This window comes from Saimiri boliviensis, chromosome 5 (assembly GCF_048565385.1).
Source record: "Saimiri boliviensis isolate mSaiBol1 chromosome 5, mSaiBol1.pri, whole genome shotgun sequence".
Classification (NCBI taxonomy): Eukaryota; Metazoa; Chordata; class Mammalia; order Primates; family Cebidae; genus Saimiri; species Saimiri boliviensis.
Window position 1 is genome coordinate 2,802,572 of NC_133453.1, and position 14,518 is coordinate 2,817,089.

A 14,518-nucleotide genomic window follows, 5' to 3' on the forward strand; every position below is an offset into this window, starting at 1 on the left:
CCCCTACCTCAGATGCCCCACATCCCTGGCTTCTGGATGTGGTGGCTGCCAGTTGTTTCCCCCAAGAACTGGCCCTTCTCAGAATGGCAGCCCATTCATTCGCCAGCTCCTAATGGGATGTGTGAGGGAATACATTTTGAGGGGATGGGTGGAGATATTAATCTTTGTTTTGCTTTTCCTATTTCTCTCCCTCATCCGATTTCAAGCAGATCACCCTGCTCTTTGTAATTTTTTTGCCTCGGGGATTTTTTTTCCAGGCAGAAAGCCAAAGCAGCTCAAAGCCAAAGGCTCTTTCTGTCTTTTGTAAAAACCTAAACCCATTTCATAAAAACCCAAACCCAGGAGGTGAGTGGGAGGGATAGGGTGAGATTCACTGAGGCTGGGAAGAGGAGGAGACCGGTGTCCCCAAGGGCTTGAGGTCTGAGCACAGCTCCAAGGCACAGCCCAGGAGGGTGGAGCGCACTCGGCTGCCCACATCGTGCCCCGAGGCACTCGTCCCTGGCCAGGATCCCCGGGCACCAGGCAGGACGCAGGAACAGCCGCCAGCCTAAGGCAGCAGGACGTGCAGGCATGGAGTGGCTGCCCAGGAGGTGATGGTGACAGCTCCCTGCCCTGCAGCTCTTCTGGGCACCATGGAAGCTTCTGGGTCCTGGAGCAACTCTAGGAGGGAAGAGAATTGCATTTTCTGCCAGCCCCACAGGGTGGGGCTCCAAGTTGGGTTTAAGCTGATTTAAGTAAACAAAGAAATGAACCTTCTGGATTTCGGGACAGCAGGGCCCTCCAAGTTCATGGTCTGAGGCCTCTTCCTTGCTCCGAATATGTGGCAGCATTAGATAAAACATTTCAACAAAACAAGCCAAGCATCGCAGACAGCAAAAAGAGACAGAACAACACCCGTGGGTGGGGTCTGAGATGGGGCTTCCGGCCTGGAACCAAGGTCGGGAAAGAGCTGGCACAGCTCCCGGGGTGGGGAGCAGAGGCTGCTGACTGCACAGAGAGACCCCCACCCCAGAGAGGGAACAGAAGGAAAATCCCAGCTGAGTGCTTCCCGGACTTCAGCCTCCAGATTCGAGAAGCAGGATGTGGGAGGAGGCCGCCTCCTGTCCAGGACCCAGGTAAGGCGCCCGCAGCGCCGTTACTCTATTCATGATTTATCCAATGCTCTGTGGGATGTGAAACCTGGTTCACAGAGGGCATCCCTCAAGGCTGCAGAGGCCGATGCAAACCCTCTGGGCAGACAGGGTTGAGTGTGTGTGAGGGGTATGGACAGGGAGAGAAGGCGGAGGGTGGAGAGGCATGGGGCAGAGAGAAAACCAGAGCAGTCAGAAAATGACCTTAAAGTAAGTTTTTTAGCATCCTAAAGAGAAAAGACGAGAAATGGCTTACAAAGAGTAATTAACTATACACAAAACTTGGCAGAAATGAAAAAGATCAAAACCGATGGAAATGGAAAATATGGAATTAACAAATCTGAAAGTAAAAAAGATGCTCATTGAAATACAAAGGATGCCGGCAAATCCAATAAAATCCTCAGCAAATGCAGGCAAAGAGATCTCAGGTGAGTCGAAAGACGGACATCAGGAATTCTCCAAGAGCGCATCACACAGCAACTGAGATTTAAAAGAGCAGGCGAGAGACCAGCAGAGTCCCCTGGGCAACTCTGGCCCCTCCCGGAGGAGGTCCGGGAAAGAGGAGCAGCAGGTGGGGAAATGATATTGAACAGACAGTGCCAAGAAGGGTCCCAAGCCCAGGAAAGACGCAACCCTCAGGCTGGAAGCCGCTGCGAGCAAGTCCACTAAAGATCAGTCCCATCTCTGTGAGCAGCTGGTCGAATGTGCCCGTAAAGTGCCTGCTCGCTGTAAAAATGCTATTCACCTTTGTGCATTTATAAACAATAACAATAACATAGATAGGGCGAGACACAGGAAATAACGTTCCTGGTTCAGAATAAGGATGAAGATACCTGAGACTCCATTAGAAAAAGTCCAGAGTTCCGAATATGGACTGAAAATGAAGGACAGCCACTACCAAGAGTAGTAATAAAAATCTACAGCCGCCAAGCCATCTTGTGGGGGAAAGAAAAACCTGAAAACGTTTTCATGCTTAGAAAAGGCAGAAAAGGTAAATGAAATATCACATCCAATAATAGAAACAATTTTAATTATTTTACTATTAACCATAACTGTAAAGAGACGAAACTCACGTTAAAAAAAAAAAAAAAAAAAAAAAAAAAACGAAACTGGAGACTACAGGATTAAACCTTCATCCCTCAAATTCAGCCAGAGGCTTCATACAAAGACACACATAAAACAAGTGCAGAGACTTTGGTTTTCGTTTCATTTTTCTGAGACAGTCTCGCTCTGTCACCCAGGCCAGAGTCAGTGGTGCTATCTCAGCTCACTGCAACTTCTGCCTCCCAGGTTCAAGCGATTCTCCTGCCTCCCCCTCCTGAGTAGCTGGGATTACAGGTGTGCGCCACCACGCCTGGCTAATTTTTGTATTTTTAGTAGAGACAGGGTTGCACCATGTTGGCCAGGCTGGTCTTGAACTCCTGACCTCAGGTGATCCACGCACCTCAGCCTCCCAAAGTGCTGGGATTATAGGTGTGAGTCACTTTGTCCTGCAGGTGTTTCTTTTTTTTTTTTTCTTTTTTTGTTGAAGGATGAAAAATAGGAACACGCAGCAAATGCAGATAAAAGGAAGAGGATGTGTCAATAAAAAAATCAAGTTACATTTACGGCAAAAGCCTTCACAGGCTCTAAGGAGTGGCTGGGCTAAGTCATGCGGCGGGAATGATCCCTGATTCTCAGGGCTGACAACCACAGGGTGACTTCTCACTCCACCGCCCGTGGGCTGGGGCTCTGCTCCCTAATGCCCTGGACGGGAGCAGCTCCACCTGGGACATTGCCCGGCTCACGCAGAGAGGGCAGGGAGACTTCCAGAACCACAGGCTGGCTCTCAGCGCTTCCGACGGGAAGCGTCGCACACCACTCGGCCCACACTGCTCTGGCTGGAGAAGCCCTTCTGAGCTCTGCGGGGAGGGCTGGATCTTCTCACCTCGGGGAAGGGACTGCAAACCACCGCAAACAGCGACAGCCCGCCCCGCCGCGCAGAAACGCCACGCTGTGACGAACAGGCCAGGCCACCGCCGCAAGCTTGCGCGTGTGTAAGAAGCAAACACTCTGCTCACGTAAGTTTCTCTGCTGAGGCGGACGCACCACCTTGGGTGGTTGTCTGCAATTTCTAGTTGCTACGGGCTGAACATCTGTGTCCCTCCAAAACTGACAGGCTGAAATCCTTGCCTCAGGGTGATGGTATTAGCAGGAGGGGCCTTTAGGAAGTGATTAGGTCATGGGGGCAGAACCCTCTTAAATGGAATCGATGCTTCTTACTAAAGAGGCCCCAGCGAACTTCCTCACCCCTTCCACTGAGTGAGGGCACAGCTAGAAGCTGCCATCTGTGAGCCGGCAAGTAGCCCTCACCAGACACCTGCCTGCAGGCTCCGCCTGCCCTTGGACTTCCCAGCCTCCACACGGTGAGAGACAGAGCTTACTGTTAAGAAGCCGCCCAGTTCATGGCATTTTGTTACGGTGGCCTGAACGTACTGACACCTGTTCCTTCTGCGGACACTGAAGGTTACTGGGACAAGATGGGAGGCATCAAAGATTATCGGGGGTGGGCGGGCTCAGTAGCTCACCCCTGCAACCCCAGCACTTTGGGAGGCTGAGGCAGGAGGATTGCTTGAACTCAGGAGTTCAAGACCAGCCTGGGCAACATGGTGAGACCCCATCTCTACAAAAAAAAAAGTTTTTATATTTCATACCTGTGGTCCCAGCTACTTAGGAGAAGGAGACGGGAGAATTGCTTAAGCTCCAGAGGTCCTGGGTGCAGTAAGCCTTGATTGTGCCACACTGTACTCCAGCCTGGGTGACAGAGTGAGACCCTGCCTCAAAAACAAGAGACTCCCGGGGCAACTTGGCATCCATTGCTTTTGTCCCTGTTCCTACCACAGCCCCACTCTGCCTTCTAAAGAAGCTGCCTCTGTCATTGAGTCACACTGGCCACAGCCAACTGGACGTACTGGATGAAACTGACAGCAGGCCACTCCAGCAGACTACCAGGTGGCCTCCGATGTGGCCTGGCAGGAAAGCTCCGCTCCACAAACACACTCTAAAGCAGCTCAGGACAGGGCGATGGGACCTGGGGAGGCCAGCGTGGGGACTCAAGGCAGAAGCCAGGGAGGGGGGCGGTAGGTGGACAGCCAAACTGAGACTGGAGGGGAGGGAAGGGGCCAGCTGTCCTGGCCGGGGCCTGGAAGTGGAGTCCTGAGAGTCAGTGACGAACTTCATGGCTGAGCAGTGACAGATAAGCGTGTCCTGGTAACAGTCCCGCCCTTCGAAAGGCCTGCTCTGAGCTGGTGTTATTTCTCCCAGCTTCCTGCGTTTCTCCAGCCCTGCCTCATCAGCCCCAGTAACTTGAGTACCTCTCTGCTCCTCAGAACAGGACCGATCTGACAGACAAGTGTGTCGCACTCATCATCTTAATATCACATTTAACGCAACCCTCGGGACCTTGGGTGGGGCCGCCTCTCCAGTAGATATTTTTATTGCCACTCAGCGGGACTTTAAACTTTATTCTCCATTTCATGGCTGTATTTGAGGTGCCTGAGATTTCTGGACGCCCAGGCACTGCAGCAGAAAAGCGCCCAGAGCCTGCACGTGGAGGACTTGATTTTTATTCCCGGCCCGACCAGTGTTCAGCCTGTGACCTTGAACGAGATTTATACTCTCCAAGCTCGGTTTTCTTGGAATGCGAATGTCTTCTCCGCCTACTCGATGAGTCCATGTGTGTGCACGCAGCAAGCAGACGGCCGTCCTACGGGGCTGACTGTTTGATCTGGAGGCTTAGATGGTTCCAGAGGGTTGCCCGGATTCACCCACCTTTCCTGTGTGTGGCTGTGAAATGGTGACGTTCTTTCTCCCTGGGGCGCTTCCTTCCACACCCCATGTGCTTCTCAGAAAACAGTGACAAACCTCAGATAGAGGCTTCTTCCTCACCAAATGTGTGCAGGAACATTTAAAAGGTGTATAGCCAGGTGTGGTGGCTCACACCTATAACCCCAGTGCTTTGGGAGGCCAAGGCAGGAGGATCACTTGAGCCCAGGGGTTTGACTCCAGCCTGGGCAACATAACAAGACCCCATCTCTTAAAAAAAAAAAATAGCCAGGTATGGTGGCAGGTGGGAGGATCACTTGAGCCTACGGGGTCCAGGCTATAGTGAGCTGAGATCATGCCCCTGTACTCCAGCCTGGATGACAGGGTGAGATTCTCAGAAAGAAAAGAAAAGGGAATGAACAAATGAAAACAAAAAGAAAGAAAGATGAAAAGACAGAAGAAGGAAGGGAGGGAGGGAAAGAGAGAAAGAGAAAGAAGCAAAGAAGGAAGGAGGGAGGGAGAGACAGAGTGAGGAAGAGCGTACTATTCAAACGTAAATCATCTGCAATCTTGAAATACCTAGCTAAAAACATAAATCTTATGGGGCTTTCGGGGGGACTCCAAAATGCTGCCGTTGCTGGGGAATCTGTAGATGAACTAAGAGACTGATTTTTGAGGGGGAAGACCCCTGGGACTGCTGGGTTTACCTCACCTCCCAACAGCTGGGTCTAGACCTGGTGCAGTTGACAGGAAGGTGACCCAGACACCTGTGGTCCCCTGCCCCGCACGGAGGGAGGTTGGTTCCTGCCCTTGGGTCTGTCCTGCCTTCACGAGAGGCTTTGCTGTTGAATGACTCGGCGTTTAGGCAATGCCACACCTCTCTGGCATAAAGGTGCCTGGCTTTGCCTTCCGTCCGTTCTGCTGGAGGGCGAGCAGGGCAGGGTGGCACAGCCTCTGGTAAAGGGTCCTCGTAGCCTCGTGAAATCCATTGCTGTTTTCCTAGGTCTCTGGCCCTCTGATAATTACTCTTACTTTGTCGTTCTGTAGCCAAGAGCAACACTTGCGTCCAGGGTGGGATTAAAAGTTTTCGTCTTTTTAGTGTCATCAGGGAGCAGGAAGGGCACTGAGTGGGGCATCCCTTTATCAGCCAGAGGGACGAGAGGGTGGGCACCGAGGCCTCTCCAGGAGAGCCGGTCCTTGATCTGCTCCAGGTCTAATCCCCAGTCCGTGGCAGGGAGACAGACTAAGGTTTCTGAGAAGGAGGGGAAATGTCATATTTTAAGGAGCTTTCAGGCTTTCTGAGTGTTAATTTTAGATCATAGAAAGGTCAAGCAGGCCGTTCCAAAGTTCTAAGAATGTGACGAATCCTCTGTGGTGCGGGGCGGAGGCCTGGGGTGGAGGCCTGGAGTGGAGACCTGGAGTGGAATGGTCCTTCATGGGTCCATAATGCTGTACTGTGTGCTGCGGCGGAAGCTGCAACCGGCCCTCCCGAGCCGCCAGGAGGCTGGCACGGTTTCCACCAGGGGCCACCCAGGCCGAAGGCTGGCACTTTGTCATTTTGTATGTTTAGATTATATTTCCCCGTTTTCCTCCTTTCAGAGGAACTGGTGTCCAGAACAAGCTCGTGCTGAGCTGTGTGTGCAGGTGGGCCGAGGCGGAGGCCAGGCAGCCAGGAGCCCACAGGCTTGGCTTATCAGGTGGCAAGGCTAGCCCAAGCTAAGACCGCCCAAGAGGGTCCCAGGCGAGCAAGCTGCCTCGAAGCCAGTGACACCTTTCCCAGAGGTGAGGTGTTCCAGAGAAGATGACATGCTGGAAACTCCCTGCCCCGTGGAAGTGGGCCCCCTGCCCCTCTCTGGGGGTGCACAGGCCTGGGAAGCCCACCCTCCACAGGCGCCCTGGGAAAAGCTGGGTCTGGCTTCTTGCAGAGGCTGGGGTTTGGCCAGAGCCCCAAGGAGAGGGCAGCTGAAGTTGCTCCTCCTGAGGCCCTAGGCTCTGCTCCAGGCTGCCCCCAGCCTCTCCAGACCCCAGCGATGGGGGAACCAGGGGCCACACTGCGAAGGGGCCCTGCCTTCTGCTCAGATGCCCTCTCTGGCTCTACCTTGCCTGGCCTGGTGGGATGGAGGTAGTGGAGCCGGCTTCATCACCAGTGGTCAGATGTCTCCATCTCCGGCCAACTCCTGCGGAAACCAGACTCAGAGCTCTCAGTCCTCCCTGGCGGCTGAGGAGTCCTGGAGTTCAAGGACACGAAGTTCCAGACGGACGCACCTGTGTTCATCAGGGATGGAAGGAGCTAAGGGCCGTGCACAGGCTCTGAGGCTGGCGTAACCCTCTCCCCGCTCAGCTACCCGGCCTCCCAGTGGCTAGAAAGCTGGGCAAGACCAGGCAGATGCAGGGCCTGGGTTCCAGACACTTCAGTCTCCAGCTGGGCAGAGCTGGGAAGGACCCACCCAGCACAGCACAGAGGGGAGGTGCTCCCACCCCAGCACAAAGCAGAGGAGATGCTCCCACCCAGCACTGCACAGAGGAGGTGCTCCCACCCAGCACTGCACAGAGGAGATGCTCCCACCCAGCACAGCACAGAGGAGGTGCTCCCACCCAGCACTGCACAGAGGAGATGCTCCCACCCAGCACTGCACAGAGGAGATGCTCCCACCCAGCACTGCACAGAGGAGGTGCTCCCACCCAGCACTGCACAGAGGAGATGCTCCCACCCAGCACAGCACAGAGGAGGTGCTCCCACCCAGCACTGCACAGAGGAGATGCTCCCACCCAGCACTGCACAGAGGAGATGCTCCCACCCAGCACTGCACAGAGGAGGTGCTTCCCAGAGATGCCCCATTTTCCACCCTCTCTCTCTCCTCCCTTTTCTCCCCTTTCTTTTTTGATTTGTTTTTTGCTTCAACTTTTTATTTGAAAAAATTCCAAGCCTATACAAAATTTGCCAGAAAAATACAGCAAACAAGGTATTACTATTCATTTAGCTTCAACAATTGTTACCATTTTTGCCATGTTTGTGTTCTGTGAATATATGTATATACACTATTATTTGCTAGAACATAACAAAAGTAAGTCACAGACTTCATCACCTTTAAGCTCTAAAAGTTCAGTGCACAACTCCTAAAAATGCTGCATTCTCCAGCATGGCATGATAAAGTTATGAAATTCAGGAAATGAAACATTGTTATAATACTATTATCAAAAATGCAGTTCATAACCCAATCTTGCCCACTGTCCTAATAATGTCCTTAGTAGCATCCCCACCCCCAGCCCCCAATCCAGGATTGCACAGTGCTTTTGTTTGTCATGTCTATTAATCTTCTTGAGCTTCCTTTTGACTTGTTGAAGAATTTTCTTTAGTGGTGGTAAAAACACAATTTAACATTTGCCATCTTAACCATGTACATTCCAGCAGTGTTAATCATGTCTGTTCACATTGCCAAGCAACCAAGCAACCAAGCCACCATCACCTCCTTCCATCTCCAGAACTTTCTCATTTTCCCAAACTGAACCTCTGTACTTGTCAGACACTAACTCCCCATTTCTCCTCTCCCCAGCCTCTGGCAACCACCATTGCACTTTCTGTCTCTAGGACTTTGACAACTCTAGGTATCTCATTAAAATGGAATCATACAATCTTTTGTGATTGGCTTATTTTACTCATATAATGTCCTCAGGGTTCATTCGTGTTGCGCCGTATGTCAGAGTTTCTTTCCGTTTTAAGGCTGAAAAATACAGCACTATGGGTGCATACCAGATTTTATCCATTTATCTGTCAATGGACACTGGGGTCGCTTCAGCCTTTCGGCTGTTGTGAATAATGCTGCTATGAATAGTGTGTGTCCTTTGTATTTTATGACATTTTTGAAGAGTACAGCCTCCTTGTTTGGTACAATGCCCTTCCATTTGGGATTGTCTTATGGTTTCCTTATGATTTGACTTACGGTTGCATTTTTGGCAAGGACACAAAACAACTGATGTTGTGTTCTCCTCTGTGTACCGTATCAGGAGGCACACAAAGTCACTTTGTCCCACGGCTAGAGATGTGAGTTTGACCACTGGTTACAGTGCTGTTGCAGAGTCCTCCACTGTCAACATAATTTTTCCCCTAGTACTTGTTAAATCATCTGTGAGGGGTACTTTAAACTGTGGAGACAAACTGTTTCCTAATATATTTTGACTCACTGGTGTTAACTTCTGTTGATGAGTTTTGCATGAATCATTTATTACTGTATTGGTTGCAAAATTTATTATTTTCTAACTCTTATCATTCCTTCCACATTGATTAGTTGATATTCTACTTACAGTGGAAAACATTTCCTTCTCTTCTGTTCCTTTCTAAAATTAATATGGACACATGGTCTCCCTCTCTTTTTAACAAGTTTAATGCATTCTAGCCCATTGGTCTTACTATTCATCTTGATGTTCAAATCCCCTTTGGTTTGGCCAGTGGGAGCCCCTTCCTTTTCATATGCTGCTATCATATTTTGAGCATTTGTTAACTTTGTGGCAAAAACAAGCCATTCTAGGTTTCCCTTTCTTCCTTTGGTCCTGGACTCAATCGCTTCTCCAAAGAACTCTGCTTTCTTAGTGAAAAATGGGATTTAGGGACCCTGTCTGGCCACTAGTGTGCTCACTGTTGATGTGCATCACTGTTTCAGAGCACTTTCCACGGACACAGCCAGATGCCTCTATAAATATGAATACCACACATAAACATTTTTGAGTTTTGGGTGTGGCATTCATATTTATGTAGGTATCCTGGCTATGAGATCATCCTAACCGTTCTCAGACTAGCCTAATGCTGAAAAGTCCTGACTTGCCTTCCACTATTCCACATTTGTTTCTCCTTTTCCTACAGCATCTCTCTAACTATTCATTTACACAATCATAGCACACACACAAAATAGTTTCAAAAATAACCATACTGAGTAACATTCAAGATTTATGCCCAGCAAAAAGATATTTTTCTCTCTAGACTGAGGTTATCCTCAAATGTTACTTTAATATGTTTTTTCCCCTTCTATGTGGTTACTGTTCTGATCGTCTGTTGCCTTATAACATACCAGCCAACACTTAGAGGTGCGAAAACATTTCCTTATCCTCACAGTTTTGTGGTTGACTGTGCTCAGCTGGATGGTTCCTGTTTGGAGTGTCTCATGTGGGTACAGCTGATAGTATGAAGTCAGGCAAGGACTCGGCCTGCATGGAAGTCTGAGATGGCTTCATCACACTTTGGGGCCTCAGTGCTCCCTCCATGGCTCCCTTTCCAGCAGAGGAGCCTGGACTTCTTATACAGAAGCTCAAGGCTTCAAGAGAGGGAGTGAATGCTGCTGGGCCAGGGAAGGCATGTTCCTGAGGCTGGCCCCAAATCACTTCTACCATATTTCATTCATCCAAGCAGGGACAGGGGGCTCCTCAAGCTGAGGGAAAGAAGAAAGAGATGCTGTGATGTTGGGGTTCAGGGGAGCCCTCAGTTTCCCTGAGAAGATGTTTCTTCAGGTTCTTGGTCTATTAGTCACCCAAGAATGGAAGAAGAGACCACAGCACAGAGCACTTTTAAAGTAAATACCAGACCCCAAAACAGTGTTTGCAGAAAGTGATTTATTTAGGTAAAGAGAAAAAGGAGAGGAAGAGAGAAAGCTTCCACAAGAGACAGAGTGTGTGGAAGGGGACCCCAGAGGGGAACTCCAGGAGAGAGAAAGATAGCTTCCACCAAGGGAGTGTTTGTGGAAGGGGACCCAAAGATGGAGTCCCAGAGGGATGTGGAAGAAGGGGACTTTTAACCTGGGAGGAATTCCCACCTTCTCCAAAACCCCTGGCCAATGAGAGTTCCCTTAAACTTCTGCTGGAATGATTGACTTTTCATCCTTTCCCGTGCCTGCAAAAATTAAAACAGAAACCATTAAATCTCCCAGATGGAGAGAAATGGTAGGCGGGCACGGCACTGGGAAGTTCTTGCCCTAAAAACTACGCCCCTTTGTGGACCCGGAAAGAGAACACATTCCCTCAATGCCAGCTTTCGATAAGAGTATACCAAGGTCTTGCTGCAGAAGAGTTAGTGGGATGGGCTGTGGGCACAGCTATCTTTGGGAATTGCAGCAGTCATGTCAGCCCTCTGAGATACAGCTGGGTTCGTGTGTTTCTCTGGGTCTATAGCTGTGTGTTTTTCCCTTCCTTCCTTGTTGTTAGAGACAGAATGCTTGCTCCTAGGTACCACAAGAAAAAATTACCATTCAGACAAAAAGTTTTCTCAGGGAGGCAATTTTACTTTCTTCAGAAAGGGTGCTGTCCATCAGCAATCTTGCCACAAACGCACTCCCACACTCAATGCAACCTCCAGATTTTTGACCACCAAGGAAGTACTTTGTCACGCCCTTGTGATGTTTGCTACCTTGGTCTGTGCACAAAGTTGCCTGGTCATCGCAGTGCTGCAAGCCTTTCCCCACATTGCTGAGAGTCTGGGTTTATTCCTCACACCAGGTGGGTTCTGATTCCTTACTCCTGAGGCTGCCTCCACGAGGCAGCAGAATATGCATCCTCACAAGAGAGAATCAGAGACCACCCCCAGAGGGAAATGGGTCCCTATACGGGCCACCATTTGTTAGAGACAGAATGCTCATTCCTAGGTACCATAAGGAAAAATCAGCATTCAGACAAAAAGTTTTCTCAGCAAGGCACTTTTACCTTCTGCAGCAACTGTGCTACCCATCAGCAATCCTGCCGTGGGAGCACGCTGAAGAAAGGAAAGGCAGGAATATCTATTCCATGCTCCTAGGGTTCTTACTACTGTGTCCTGCCTCAGTTGGGTTGAGCTGGACCTCACCGTCTAGGCTAAACCCGATTGGCTAACAACTTAAAACTTTCCAAAATAGTTAAAGGCAGTGGAGAACAAAGGAAAAGAGGCCATTGCTTGTGAAAGGACTTAGAAAGGTAAAAACATTCTTCAATAAGGAAGGAGGATAGGCTGCGAGCCGGGACATACCTGTGAGCATGTCCAGCACAAACATCATGGTAAAAGTACAAGGACATAGACCGCAATTATTCCTTTATTATCTAACAGCTACATAGGGTAGGGCTTAACAAAGAATTACAAGCAAAAAGCAAGAAGGCTTTGAAGAAAGTTAGTCTTTGAAAGAAAACTATTATTTCTAACATTTATTATTTATTCTTTAACAAGAAGGGAAACTTTGAAGAGGACCTTTTTACCTCCTACACTAGTTGACTTAAATTTTTGAATAAGTAAAACATTAACTTGTCTCCAAGAATCAAAACTGCACAGAAGAGCTAGGATATACTCAGAGAAATACCAGTCTTTTCCTATCCCACCCACGCCATTCCTATCCTTGAATAGGAAACCTATGTCGTTCCTGGTTTATTCTGGCTTCTTTTTGTAGGAATAAGTGTTTGTACTTATATCCTTTCTTTCCTTAAACAACAGTTAACATTGCATATGTACTCTGTGCAATTTGCTTGTATCACTTAATATGGTGTCTGACATGCCATGTGAGTTCACAGCAATCTTTCTCTTTCCACAGCTGTGTGGTACCCTACTCTGTGCCACCATTAATTCAGCACATTTCCTGTGTGTGGGCATTCAATATATTTTTAATTATTAAAAAATCCCTGCTATATTGGATAACTTTATTTATTTGTTTATTTGAGATGGAGTCTCACTCTGTCACCCAGGCTGGATTGCAGCAGTGTGATCTCTGCTCACTGCAACTTCCGCCTCCTGGGTTCAAATGATCCTCCTGCCTCAGCCTCTTGAGTAGCTGGGATGACAGGCACCCACCACCATGCCTGGCTAATTTTTGTATTTTTTTTAGCAGTGACGGGTCTCCAACTGCTGACCTCAAGTGATCCACCCGATTTGGCTTCCAAAAGTGCTGAGATTGCAGGCATGAGCCACGGCGCCAGGCTGGATAACTTTATATACAGGTATTTTTGCACAGCGGGGCATTTCTTTGGAGTAAGTTCCCAAGGAAAAAATTGCTGAGTCAAAGGGTAAGTGGGTGTACAGTGCTGTGAGGAGCTGCCAAACTCTCCTTTGGAAAGATACTGCATTTTGCATCCCCAGTAACAGCGTATGAATATATTATCCCACAGCCTCACCAGGTGATGTATTACCAAGCTTTTGACTCTTTTTTTTTTTTTTTGCCAATCCAATGGATGAGAAATGGTGACTGCTCTCCTTTTCATGATTATGTATTCAATTGTGAGTGAAAGTGAACATTTCTTTTTTCTTTTGTTTCTAAATCCTGCTTTTTCTGTATCAGGTGATTACCTTTTAATATGACTTAGAGCCATTTATTCTATCTTGAATGATCTACTTATGCCTTTGTCCATTTTTCCACGAGATTTGTGTATCTTTTCCCCTGTGTGCCTCTACATGTTCTTTATGTATCAGGGATATTGGTCCATTACCTTTGATGTAGGTTGCACACATTCTCCCTCCAGTTGCCATTTGTCTTTGTAACTCTTGTTTAATTGCATCTGGGTTTTCAGTCATAACTAAACCCTTTCTCCATCCATAGCCACATGTATTTTTTTTTCTAGGACATTTAGGTCCCTGCTGACTTTACTCTCTCCTCTTCTCCTCCCTCCTAGGGTGAGGAAGGGAATTTAAGAACCCTTCACCCATCTGGAACTAGGAAATGCCGGGAGCAGACATCGCCAGGCATCTGTGCTAAGAAGCGTCCCACCCTTCCTTCGGGCAGAGCCTGGGGCTTTCAGAGCTTAGGAGCTGCTAGACTGTGGGACCCTAGTTGATGAGAAGCAGCAGGTTAGAGGTGGGCATGCTGGAAACAGCAGGGAATGTCATCTGTCCAGCCCGATACCAGGATTTTTCTTAGAAGGCAGGAAAAACTGTACAAAACCAGAGAAACAAATTTTAAGATTCTACGGGGGAAATTTCCACATATAATTTCCATCCTCTACTTACATAAAAGTAGAGATTGCCAGAAACCTCTGTGTGCCTAACACCCAGCTTCAATGAACATCAGCGCTTAGCCGCACTGTTTCAGAAAAAAGAATTTTCAAAGCTCTCGTTTCCAGGCACAGTCTCTGACGTTTCCTGCAACCCCCACCCATCGAGTGCTGGGATCCTCACTGCGGCCCATCTCAGCTCAAGAGAGCACGATGTTCACGTTGATGACCTCGAGTTTGTAGAGAAAACAATATGTTCAGTGTGGTTCTCTTAAGAGGTCGGAGAAGTGGGTAATCCATTAATAAAAAAACACTTCTAGGAAAATGCTTCAAAGGTTTGACGCTGAAAATGATGGCTGCTTAGCTGCTCGGGACTTACCTCTATGCAGAGGGCTTCGCAGTAATGGAGGCATGCTGTCCTGCTTCCTTGCAGACATGGGCACCTCCATGCAGGGGGCTTTGCAGTAATGGAGGCATGCTGTCCTGCTTCCTTGCAGACATGGGCACCTCCATGCAGGGGGCTTTGCAGTAACGGAGGTGTCCTGTCCTGCTTCCCTGCAGACATGGAGCCAGTTGTAGCTGCGGATTCCACACTATTCCTGCCGTTACGGTTTTTGGCATTAGTGCCAGTTTTCTGGGTTATCCTCTGACAAGCCTAA

At 48.8% G+C, this 14,518-nt stretch overlaps 1 long non-coding RNA gene across 1 annotated transcript; it reads left to right on the forward strand.

Annotated features, from left to right (window-relative positions):
- The first annotated feature begins 606 nt into the window (after positions 1-606).
- LOC141584434 (uncharacterized) lies at positions 607-14,077 on the forward strand. Its single transcript, XR_012517491.1, has 3 exons — positions 607-1,115; positions 12,761-12,872; positions 13,542-14,077. It is a non-coding gene; the product is annotated as an uncharacterized LOC141584434 (long non-coding RNA).
- The last annotated feature ends 441 nt before the right edge of the window (positions 14,078-14,518 follow it).